This window comes from Onychomys torridus, chromosome 10 (genome assembly GCF_903995425.1).
Source record: "Onychomys torridus chromosome 10, mOncTor1.1, whole genome shotgun sequence".
Taxonomy (NCBI): domain Eukaryota; kingdom Metazoa; phylum Chordata; class Mammalia; order Rodentia; family Cricetidae; genus Onychomys; species Onychomys torridus.
In genome coordinates this window covers 65,514,535-65,527,039 of record NC_050452.1, presented here as the reverse complement: position 1 = coordinate 65,527,039, position 12,505 = coordinate 65,514,535, and the positions used below count along the sequence as shown (strand labels likewise).

The 12,505-nt window shown below is 42.3% G+C and overlaps 1 protein-coding gene across 3 annotated transcripts in view; it reads left to right on the top strand.

The window, feature by feature from the left end:
* The window catches only part of C1qtnf7 (C1q and TNF related 7), a 103,873-nt gene that overhangs the window by 31,113 nt on the left and 60,255 nt on the right, over positions 1-12,505 (top strand). Inside the window, exon 1 of one of the 3 annotated variants that reach the window (XM_036201169.1) lies at positions 7,110-7,318. The exons of the other annotated variants lie outside the window; for them this stretch is intronic. The gene's annotated coding sequence lies outside the window, so the exon portion shown is untranslated. Of the gene's footprint in view, positions 1-7,109; positions 7,319-12,505 lie in introns of those variants that run through there. 3 annotated transcript variants of the gene reach the window in all.

Here is a 12,505-nt window from a genome sequence, read left to right as displayed (position 1 = left end):
CATGCCACTGACCTTTGTTGCCAGGTGTATCACATGTGTTCTCCATGGCTCAACCTGTTTGACCTGCTCATGTGGCGGGAGGCTGTATAAGGCAGCCTTCTTTGAGCCACACAGAAAAGGGGGTCCCATGCAGGCAGAAAAAATATATTCACTTCAGTTAGGACAGCACCATGGAGGTCCTGCCTCATGAAACATGGGCTCACACTACAGAGATTTCTGCACAAAGCTCAGAGGAAACAGCATGCAAATTAGATTTACTGTTTGACTCAAAGATCAAATAATCAACATTGCCTAATTTGCCTAAGAGTTCCCTGGTTTTTATCAATGAACTCCATGCTCTGGAGAACCTCTCAGCCCTGGGCAAATCATTTCTTGTGTTTTCTTTTTAATGTCATATTTACCTTTCAAACAACATGTGATCTGAATTTGTTTGGATTCTCCAAAGTAACTGTTATGAGTTGTTTGTAAAACAAGCCAGGACTCAGTAAACACAGGAATCCTGAATAATCTGAAGAGTAAGTGGAAGCTAATTGTTGATTAAGTCAAGAAATGCATGTGCAGTGACTGAGGATGCCTACATGGTGTACTTCAGATGTTGGAGATGAAGATGAAGAACAAGGGAAGAGAGAATAGTGATGGTTTGGGATAGGGAGACTGAGAGCTGGAATTGGAGTCTTGGTTTTACTGTTGACAGAGAAACAAATTATTAATAAAGGAAAATGGTGAGACTCAGGACCTTGTTATTTTGAGTCATCATTCATGAAGTAAACCATGAAATGCCTTTTGGTCACAAACTACACAAACTAAGCTTTGAAGCTAAGCCTGTCTTTGAAATTTTTTCATCAAAATCTTAATATTAGAGAGAAGTTAATTTACAGTCTTTAGAAGGATTGCTGTCAATGGAGAAAACAGCTTTCCAAATTATAATCTTAAGAATAATATGGGCCAAAGTGATGGCTCAGCAGGTAAAGGCACTTGCCACCAAGCCTGAGGATCTGGGCTCGAATCCCCCAAACCCACTATTGGAAAGGGAAAACTAACTCAATTAAGTTATCATTTGGTCTGTGCACACACTCCATGGTACATGCACACACACACACACACACACACACACACACACACACACACATATACACACACACATACACAGACAGAGAGAAAGAGAGAGAGAGAGAGACTTAAAATAATAATAATGTGAATGACATTGACTTATGCAAATTAACTCCAAATTCTAATGCCCTCTCAGGACATAGTTTTTAACAACTCTCATATGACTTTTGTCCTTACCTACTACCACTATACCACCCATTCACTCTCCATTGTTCTATACATGTAATTAAACACAGGCTGAGCTGAATCAGCCAATGAAGCTCATTGAGGCACATTCCTATCAGAGTCCAGATAATCTGGGCTAATTTTTAGACCCTAAACTTTTTGAACTCTAATTAGGAAGAAATATTATGTAACCCACAATCAAACCAGTGTTCTTAAGTAGCATTGAGGATGCCACATTACCTGGTTTTCCTCTTGTTTCTGCCTTTTGATATACTTCAGAGTTTATAAAAGTGACCTAAATTTTATCCTAGTACAACAGTGAAGATTAATTAAAATGATTCCAGAAGAATCCATGAACTGTGCTAGCACATTCCAGTGTTGGTCATGTTTCTCCTCTTAAGCCCACTGGCTGCAATTGAGAAGATTTACATAGTTCTTCAGGGAGGAGTCTATTTATCCTTGAAAAGCCAGCCACATCATGAATGGCCAAGATCACCTTCAGAAACACATGTTTTCAAGTTCTTATACTGTGTTGGGGAAAGCGATGTGAAACAAAAATATGTTAGGGTCATGGTTTCCTCTCTATAAACCAGGACACTCTGAAAGGAAACGTGTACCAACTAGAAAGGGACAAAGGGTCACTTGTGGTCAGAGACTCAGAGGGGAAATGAGAAGGGAAAACAAGTCTTTGTGGAGATTTTGTGAGTCTCTGCATGTAAGCTGAGTTGATTCAGGTTCAATGGAGAAAATAGAAACAAAACAAAACAGAAAAGCAGACAAAAAATGTTAATATCCCTCTTGAGGGACACCAGAAGCATTTTGGACTTGCAGATCTACCTGTTAGTGTTTAACAGTCTTTTTGTTGTTGTTGTGTGAGAAGGTGACTTTTGTGTATCAGGTTTGTATACCTAGTTTTTGTCAGGATGATGGGGTTATACTTGATAACTGTGAGATCACCTTTATTTCTTCTCAAACATGGACAATTTCTAATGGCTTTTTAAATTTTCTTAGATTAGACTATGTACGTATATAAGACTTTGAGTTTGATCTCCAAAACATTGCTTAGACTAAACATAAACTTTCTTATATAAACTTAGCGATCATTTTGCCTTCTCTTACTCAGTAACTAGAGGTGTTACTTTTGTTTCTGACCTTGTTGACTATAAGTATTTAGGGATGATGGCAATAGAATTGCATTTTTGGTCTCCTCTGGTTAGGACATTGTCTTTCTTCATTTCCTATTGCTGCAACAAAACACCTAAAGCCAAGTCCCTTATAAGATAAATAAGTTCACTTTAATTTAAATTTCTACAGCGAAGTACAAGATAGCCACATCTTATTAGAGATCCAGCCTGCCCTGTAATGCATCAGAAGTCACAGGGATGAGAAGGCTGGTTCAGGGGAAGCCAGACTTAAGAAGGCACCTAATATAGTCTGACAAGAAGTGTACTGGGCCCTCTTTATGCCATAACCCCCTCTTACAGGCTCTGCCTCCCAACCTTGCTTCAAGAGCTCTAGAAGTTCAGCATGGGCTTCAGAGAAGACAAGTAAATTCAAACCTTACACACGACTTCAGGTATAGAGCAACTAAAGCCCAAAGAATGTTGAATCTGCTGATGTGGCCATTTGTATATAATAGGATAATGCCAGACAAGAAAATTAAGGGATAGAGATGAAAACTATCAATGAGCAATATTTTATTTCAGAAGATGAATAAACACAATTGGATATAAATAACAAAATGACTAAAAGGCTTGAACTCTGAGATATGCCCAGAAACCATTAATCCTGTCAATTAGCATCCAATCAAAGAAATAAGTATCACTCTAGGAAGAGATTTAAGACAAGAAATCAAAGCCTTAAAAATATATTGAAAGAACAGGGAATTTACGGATACATTAAATTCTACTGAACAGCACAACACACAGGTGGGTTGCTACAGCCCCATTGCTCCTTATGCTCACATCCTTTCCTAGTTTTTCTGTTACCAGAAGATGTCATCAGTAAGGTAGTTAGCTTAGTTTATTTGTTGGCGTTTAATGCTGTTGTTTCTGTAGCTTCCCGGGAGAGTGTAACTGGTTCTAAATTAGACATTTTATTGAAGGGGCTGTGGAACAGCAACTGGAAAAACAATGATGTTGTTTTGCTATAAACCCAGAGGCATAGAGTAATGGGGCACCCACACTAAGATGATCCAAAAAAAAAAGGATCCTGCCTTGAAGCTCCCCAAATATCACAGGATCTGACATAATTTTCTGCGTTGGCAACTGCCATGAAAAATAATGTCCTCTACATTTCTTCTGTCCCCGCATCCTCATGAACCTCTCAGTGGCTGGGTACTGGGGATTCTGCTTTGATGCCCTAGGTTGCTAGTTCCTGGAGGAATGGGGAAGGGAAGGGAAAAGAGAGTAGACAAAGAGGAAAGGGTAGAGGAGCGGGGGACAAAGAAGAGAAGAAATGGAGAGCCGGCGGAAACCAGCCAGGAGTGACAACATCAGGTTGGAAGTATATTCTAGTTCACTGATGCTTAAGATTCTGAGAGTTTATGATCTAGGCTTTGAAGAGAGATCAAAAGAAAATTCATCAAATTTTTCAGATTACAAATTACAAAATTACATAAGTAATTCGATTACTAAGAATGATTTCTTAGTCTAATATCTGGTTATCTTCATCCAAAAGAATTTATAATAAAAATATTTTAAAGGACTTTTTTCAGTTTATAAAGCAATTCAATATGTGCTTTCTCTTTGGTTTTCTAAGCACCAAATAATCGGATATTAATAAAACATTTTGTATGTGTGACACTGTCACTGCTATAATCCATTTTCCCCGAAGCCCACCAAATAAAGCTATGCTCCTCAGTTCTCTAAGCTCAGCATTCTGCAAACCATGCTCCTTGTATATACAATCACTTGGGCTGAGAATGCCTTTCCCTGTTTAAAAAAAAAAAACCTAAGAAACAAAGAAACAAGAAACCTCCTTTCATGCTCCTGCGCCTCTTCACACCTCTTCACACCACCTCTTCACACCCTATTCCCTCCAGGTCCTGCCCCTATCTCTTTCTAGAAAGAAACCAGTGGTGATGATGAGCAGGCAGACCTATCATGCAGAAGACTCCTTCCAGGAGTCCAGAGGTTGACCAGAATGCCAAAAAAGGAGGTTAAAAAATCTAGTCCTCAGTTGCCTGTCTTCACCCTAAGGATATATCCTCGGGTAGCCAAATTAGCAAGCCTATGCAAAGCAGGATGGGAAGAATCCATTAAGGGGTACCCGAAGAACTTAATACGGGGAAGCCATGACTCTTCTCGCAGGCATATTTTCGCTAGTCTCACGGCTGCTGTGAACCCTGTCGTACCTTTCTATTGTTTATCTTCTTTGTCAGCCAGCCTGTATCCAATCCTCCCTTTCCCCCGTATAGACCCTCATGTGTCAGTATAATGGATGGAGAAACCTTTAGCAGGAGTGTACCTCGGCCTTCGGGGAACTTACAAGCCATAAGGCAGGCAGACATTGCGTAATTTATCTTGGAAATGCATATGTGCTTGTATAGTTGCAATCATGGTGAAGCACATTTACAAAGTTTTATAACAGGGGAAACTTTTATGAAAGAGAAATATTGGATATGATGAGATAATAGGAAAATTAAGAGTGGAGGTAATCAAAGAAAGCACCCCCCAAAGAAGGAGCATGAGGTTGGAGTTTGAGGTAATCATGAGAAAGGAAGCAGGGAGCTGGCAACTGGGCAGTGTCTAGAGCTGTCTGTCACCCTCAACTCTGTGGGACCCTGTAGGAATCCTCAGGCTGCCCTCCAAGTGCCTTTTCTTCCCCTGGAGCTATGAATAACTGCCTCCTCTCAGGCCGACTGATCAGGGAATTAGTGAGGGAAAGAGTCCGAACTGAGAATATGTAAGGAAGAATGAGTGAGGGCAGGCCTCACATCGAAAGAAAAGCCTGGCCATCACCAGCCACAGATGGTTATTGCCATTGACTATCTTTGTGACTCATGGCCAACCTTTCAAAGTTGTGTTAAGGATTGAGTGAGAAGGACACAAGTCAGCATCCTCAGTATTAGCTCTGATCTCGCTCTCTCCAGCCTCACTCACAGACTGGGTTAAATACTGCCAAGATTCATGTGTCAGGTTGAGCTCACTGAGACAAGCTTTAATTAGAAAACTGTTCTTGCCAAGGAGAAGACGCGGGCCTTAACCAAAATGACATTTAAAAACCGAGTTTATGAAAGGGTGATGGAAGTCAATGGCATAATTAAATATGAGTTAGACCTGGGCTGTGTACATTTTCAAGGGGAAAGCAGATCTCCCTTTATTTGGCATCTGTGGCTGCTGTAAGGATAGAGAGAAATGGAAAGACAGTTTGGACTCTGTTAACGAAGCCCAAAAGTGGCAGTCATAGAGAGGCAATGAGGTGGGTAACAGAGAAAGAAGAAAATTCACTCCTGACAAGAAAAGAAGGCAGGACAGAACTCAGGAGCTGTGGATCCAGGGCTGTGAACCAATGCCATGGATGAAGTGGTAATCAGAAGTGCTCCTGGCCCATTAACCAGATTTTCTCTATAGTCAATGCTGGAAAAGATTACTGCCTTAATTCAGCAGTCAAACTATAAGAAAATGCCACAGACCAAGTAACTTATGTACAATTTATTCTTCACAGATCTGGAGACTGGTAGGTCCAAGATCAAAGCAAAAGGCAGTTCAGCATCTGGTAAGGCTCCAGCCTTTGCTTGTGAGATATCACCTGCATTCTCCAGAGAAGTCCAATGTTGTGTAGTCACATAGAAGAATGGTTAAAAGGAACTTCCAGGTCTTTTCATAAGGTCACTAATCTAATTAGTGTGGATTCCATCCCCATGACTTATTTACCCCCTCAAGGTCTTCACCACAGCAAAATGAGGGACCATATCTCCAGTGAGGAAACTGGGCTGGAATATTTAAGTGGCCCCTCAGGTTTCCCTTTGCTGGTAAGTATTCCAGGCAGCGGCTTAGTCTTGAATTTTCTCTTTCCACAGCCAATATTCTCTCTGAGCAAATGTCTAGACAGGCTATGTCTCTTTGTCTGGCATAGCACGTTTTCTACGTCTTGTCCCATTCTCTGAGCAAAACTCAACTTTTTCACCCAAAAGCATCTCAGAGCCTTCTTCCAAAAAGATTATGAGAAAGAAAAGTAGAACAGAGGCAAGAGAATGGAATCATGCTGATGCAATTCTGTTCCATGATACAATTGCTTGCATCCTCCATGGAGCACTTTCTCAAGGATCACCACACTACACACCCATGCAAAGGCCACTAATATTGCCATCCCATTTTGTGGCTGCCAGAGACGTAACTCTGAGACACAAAGAAACGTATCCAGTGATGTGTTTTCTAAAGGCCAAATTATGGGTATCAAAGCTCCGCATTTGCCTCCACCTCCCATTATGGACATAGGAGCAAAGGCTCATGGGGGCCGAGGAGAGCCCTTAGCTCCAGATCTTCAACAAGCTGTGTGATCCTTGTGAAATTTCGCAAACCCCAGCCTTCACATCTTTCCACGGCCATCTGAAGGCAATGACATTTATGGCTGCCACAACTATCCTCTCTAGCAGTGATTAAGAAACAATAGCAGCCGGTCTTAGAAGATCTGTCAGAGAGCCTCAGTTTCCCACATATGAGGCATGAGACATTCAACTTGAACTTTAGATATTATCAAGACTCAGCCCTCTTTCCCAAACATGATTTGGGGAGAAAGCCAGCAGATAAAAAAAGGATATTTATTTTTTGTTTGTTGCTCCTTCAAACAGCCAGGCGCTCTGTAGACTCCTACACCATTGGACACCCTAATCCTGCAGGCTCCCTCTATCCACCACCCTTTGATTCCTGGGAGTACACTTTTGAATGCAAATCAGGAAAGCAAGTATCAATCTGAAGACACACACACACACACACAAATGTGAGTGTTTTTTGCTTTCAAAAGGAAAAGGGCTTTGAGCTAAAGTCGACATCTGTGCAGAGTTCCAAGCATCCAGCTGTTGGAAGTTCTTGCGAGCACTGTAAGTAAACAGCCCTCTCCCCTCTCCCCCTATTCATGCAGACATCTTCAGTCTAATTTCACCCTGGAGAAGACTCTTGGCTTCTGTTGTCTTATATTCTCTGTGTGCTTCTCTGATGCTTGGGGGTGTTTACTGACTTGGGCCTTAGTCAATAAAACATTTCTGGGGGACACATGTGCCAAACTAAAGAGAGAAAGTGAAAGTCAGGCTCAGCTTTGCCTGGGTTAGTTTTGAAAAGCCCCAAACGTACATTCCTCCCAGCTGCAGATCAGTATGTTCACCAGGAGCATGGCATAGATACAGTGGGAGCAAGAGCCTCTGACCTCCCTGCAAATGAAGGATTGTCCGTGAGTCTGCTCCCGCTGAACCCAGGGTGAAGGTGCTTCCTTCCATTTGCTGTAAGATCCACTTAGTGGAGGAGGAAGAAAATCTCTAAGCCAACACTGTTCCTTATAGAGTTCTTTGTAGTGGGATAGATCCTGCACTCAATTTCTGTTTTTGTTAAAAGTGCTGATTTATATATACAGTCTATTTTATGATTAAACAAATGTTCCACTCCATGGGGCTGTGGGCATAATGCAGGACAAGAGCATAAGCATAGGGCAAGGGATGGACTCTTGTTAACAGCAATTCTAAGAATATACTGTATGCTTTCATAAGTGACGTCCTATGTGAACAAGCATTGCTTTTACCAGTATTTGAAATTGGATTGTGGTTTGTGAGACTGTATGCTTTCATAAGTGACATGCTATGTGAGCATGCATTGCCTTTACCAGTATTTGAAATTGGATTGTGGTTTGTGACTTTGGAATCATGGAAAGAACATAACAAACTTCAAGGAAATCTTTTTTTAAGCAAATTTTCTGCCATAAGTTTATACAGCTTCTTCAAGAATCCAGTGTCCTTTTTTCAGGGTCCTCATAGTGGTTTGATGGCTATATGGGACTTGTATCCCAAGATCTCACTGCCTACTCCATTATCAGACTGTATCTCCCAATGTGTTTTCATTTAAATTAGTAAGGTCCCGCACCCTTTTCTGAAGTGTGTACTCCAGACTCCCTGGAATGTTCCCAAATTAACAAGAATAAGCCCTCTTAATGCTAGCTGATAAAATCTGTCTTCTTTGGTTCACGTGATGGGATTCAATGATGATCATGATAATAATGATGACGATCACAGTGGTCTCATTCTTAGTAAATCAGCAATTGTCAGCATACACTTAAAAGACTATAAATGTTAATATGAGTCTACAAGTTGTCAAAATTCCTAGCAGTCCAGTTCATGTGCATACCCCTAGTGAACAAACCATATTGACTTTGAACTTGGGGTAACCTCTAACCTTTCAGCTTCACCTGAGTAGATGTCATCTGCCTACTGCACTGAAGGAAAGGCACAACAAATATCAACCCTGCTAAGACAGGCATGTTTGTGGACATAACATAGCACAAGCTGGTTTTCATTTCACAGACTAAAGATGCTGGATGCTTACCATTTGACATGTGCGCTGTACTGTATCATAAGACAGAGGAAAACGAAGTCAGTGTGTGAAAGGAGATGATGTAAGGGGGACTATTACTGGGAATTTAGGGTGTTTTGGTCCATTACCTGGACATATTTCACTTGCTCTGTGGAGGGGGTAGACAGCTGCCAGGATACAAGATCTGAAGCTAGAAGGGCCAGAACATAAAACAAACTGGCTTCTGTGAGAGTGTGTGTTTCCACAATGCTCTGCACCTCAGTTTCTTCCTTATAATGTATCAGAGGCATTCAAGGGAGGATAAGAGTTCACATTACAGAAGCTTTTTTTTCTTGTTTATATATGAGACGACTAAAGCTAGTGAGGTGGCTAGCCCGGGGCCCATGAACAGCTGGCCACAGGGATTAGAAAGAATATGATCTGTTCTCATTATTGCAAAAACTCTACACTTTCTCTTCCTTTGGTTGCTGGCATTCCTTCACGTGCCTTCCCTGAGTAGTTCTCGATGTGGCCTTCTGGGAAAACACTATTGACCTTGACTGCATGCAAATGTCCTGAAGCTCAAAAACATGAAAAAATTCACCCAACACTACACGGCTCCATGTTAACAAGGACAGGATCCAAATAGATTTTCTAATTCTACATCCTGTGTGCTTTCATTGACTCCACATTCTTTCCTGCCCTTGCCACGCTGTTCAGGAGTTAGTACTGGGTCTCAACAGGAAAGATGGATCCTGCTGGGGCTGCTCACCATCACTATCAACAAGGCTATAACCATTCTCGGCACAGTGCTTCATTTGCAAACCCAGGTGCCCACAATTTCCAGTTAGCAAATGCTCCAGATAGTTCAGTTGTACATCAGAGCTCACCCGTCACCATGCTCAGCCAGGACTGTAGTCGGTGGGGGCAGGGTGGGGAGAGGCAAAGACTGTGTATCCCTGTGAATTCAGCATGACCTTTATCTGAAGAAAGCAGAGTTCTGTTCAGGACAAGAAACTGACCATTCTCTACTCACACAATTTGTGTCACGTCCTGTGGTCAGAGGCAATGGTAAATCAGGGTGACTTTCTGTCTCGGTTAGGTCCGGTGAGTTCCTCCTCTTTTGGTGAGTGTCACCTTCTTATCCCTGTGACCAACTGAACTTAGGTCACCAGTCACATTTGCTGCCTCAGACTTCAGCGAGCAGCAGAGCAGAACGCTTCCATCGAGGTTTTTTATTACAAATTATCAGTGCAACTTTAAACAATCATTTAAGGGGCTAGAGAAAAGGCTCCATGCTTAAGAGCACTGGTTGCTCTTCCACAGGACCCTGATCGATTCCCAGCACAGACATAGCCGATCACAGCTGTCTTTCACTGCAGTTCCAGGGGAGCTAAGGCCTTCTAGATTCTGCAGGCTCCACATGCACAGGCTGCCAGTCATACATGCAGGCAAAACACGTATGCATGTAAATTAAAATAGTTTTTTAAAATCCATTAATAGATTTTATCAACAAATAAAAAGACGCATATGATATCTATATTGTGAGAGATTTCCTTTGAAAGCTTTTATCTATCTAATGTGCTCAGTAAAATGTGCTGGGGTTGTTGCCTCTGGTGACTACTGTAGTACAAGCCCATGAACACCAAAAAGGAGCAAGGCCAAACACATGCTCAGAAGCTGAGAACTTCAGCCCTGAGAAAGGGGTCATGAGGCAGAGGGGAGCAGGAACCATGGAAGGATATCAGGGATCGAAAGGAAATAATTCCCTCTTTATTTCTTCTCAACTTCAAGACCCCCAAGCATATCACAGAGCTCTTAAGTTTGTGTGACAGACATAAACAGCTCATCCCAGCATTCTGCATGATGTGTGCAGAACAAGACCCCTCGCTGCTTCAGCCCTGGTCCTATTTGATCCACACGCATTTACCGAACACCCAACGTGTGCCAATCATTACTCTAGACATAACAGGGAACAAGAACCGAGTGGTTGCTCTCATGGACTCTGTGCTTTAGAGGAAACAGCAGACAGAAGAATCATAAACCCAAATGTCCTTTCACAGACTATGTGAAGAGCAACATAAGTGAATGGACAGAAGGAAGAGCAGGTGCCAGGGAAAGAACACATCCTGGCCAAGGTGCTCGGGGACTCGTTGCTGGTGAAGAGGCATGTAGCCCAGATTCAGGTCATAAGGAAACACACAGAACTAAATCCAGGAGTGAGCAGAAGACTAACCACATGATAGCAAAGTCACTGAAACCTTTTCAAAACTATTGATTATCATGTGTATATCCATGTGTATATAGGGACACATGTGTACATGCCTGTAGGGCAAAAGACCATCTCAGGAGTTCCACAGCCTCTGTCCACCTTTTATGATGATGATGATGATGATGATGATGATGATGATGATGATGACGATGACAACAATGACGATCATGGGGTATCCCCTTAGCCTGGAACTTGACGTGCATTCTAAGCTGGCTAGCCAGTGAGCCCCAGGAATATACCTGTCTCTGCTCCTCCAGTGTTGGCCGTCAAGTATGCACCTCCATGCTAAGAAATTTTACATGGGTTCTCCTTCTTCCTAGGCAAGTACCTTACTATCTAAACTATCTGTCCAGCTCCAGTGAAATACGCCTGTTAGACCTGATTTATGCATCACCCGTGAGCCGCAGAGCTATGATAGATCCACAGGGTTTTCTTTTAGCCCTGGAGCCCTGTTTTGGAGTTTACTTTTTCTTTCTTAGTATCACACTAGGAGCACGTATGTGAAAAGGAGGAAAAAAGCCCCGGAGCCAGTCTCCCACAGTAGTCATTTGCTTCCTTATTCTATTTTCTGGGTTCTTAAATAACCTTCTTCCTCATCAGAGCTACATGAGGAGGTCCTAAATGAAGATTAAATAATCATTTCTCTTTCAAAAGCTCTAATCATCACCATTTCTAGGGATTAGGTCGTTAGAGAAGACAGAGCCAGGGCATGGCAGACTTTGGAAAGGGGTGAATTGTGTGGCTCCATGCTGACTCCCTGGGTGGCTTGAAGTCTGAAATCGCACATATGTTAATGGAGCCAACATGCAGCATTGACAGCAGTCTGCCAATCCACCCCTACTAGCCACAAGTCATGTGGACAGGTCTTCCAAACAACTGTTCAGCGATATTTCCTCACAGGTCTGAGACAGCACCTACCTGAAGACAAGGTCCCCATGCAGAGAATATGTCCCCAGGAGTCTTTGTCTCTTAATTAGCCAAACAACTGCAGCCAGGGTATTCTTAGCTGTGAGGATCAAGACAATTGTCTCATTGCTGCATTTGGCCTTTCTTTCCAGGCTGTAAATGTGAATTGTGGATCCCTAGCCCAGATGAGAACAGATGTGTGGGTTGGTTTTCAAGGGCCAATTTTGTTTTCTAATTTGGCTTACTTTATAACAACTGCCATCTTCCCAAATTGCAAAACATATTTCAAATTTTTGTTGTAGAAACAAGTTTCAAAGCTAAGATTCAAGGGCAGCAAAGAATGGGGAAAGGGAATGGGATTAGGGGGTTGGAGATCATTGGCCCACAGTCCAGGAAACTGTACAAGTGGGACATTTTGGCAGTTTCAACATGAGATGAATGGTGAGCTGCTGTGGGGTGGGAGAGGACTAGGTACGGCTATGGAGCACGCTTTTTACAAATATCCCCAGCAGTCTATCCTGTCCTTAGCTCTTTCCTCCAACTTTGGGGGGAT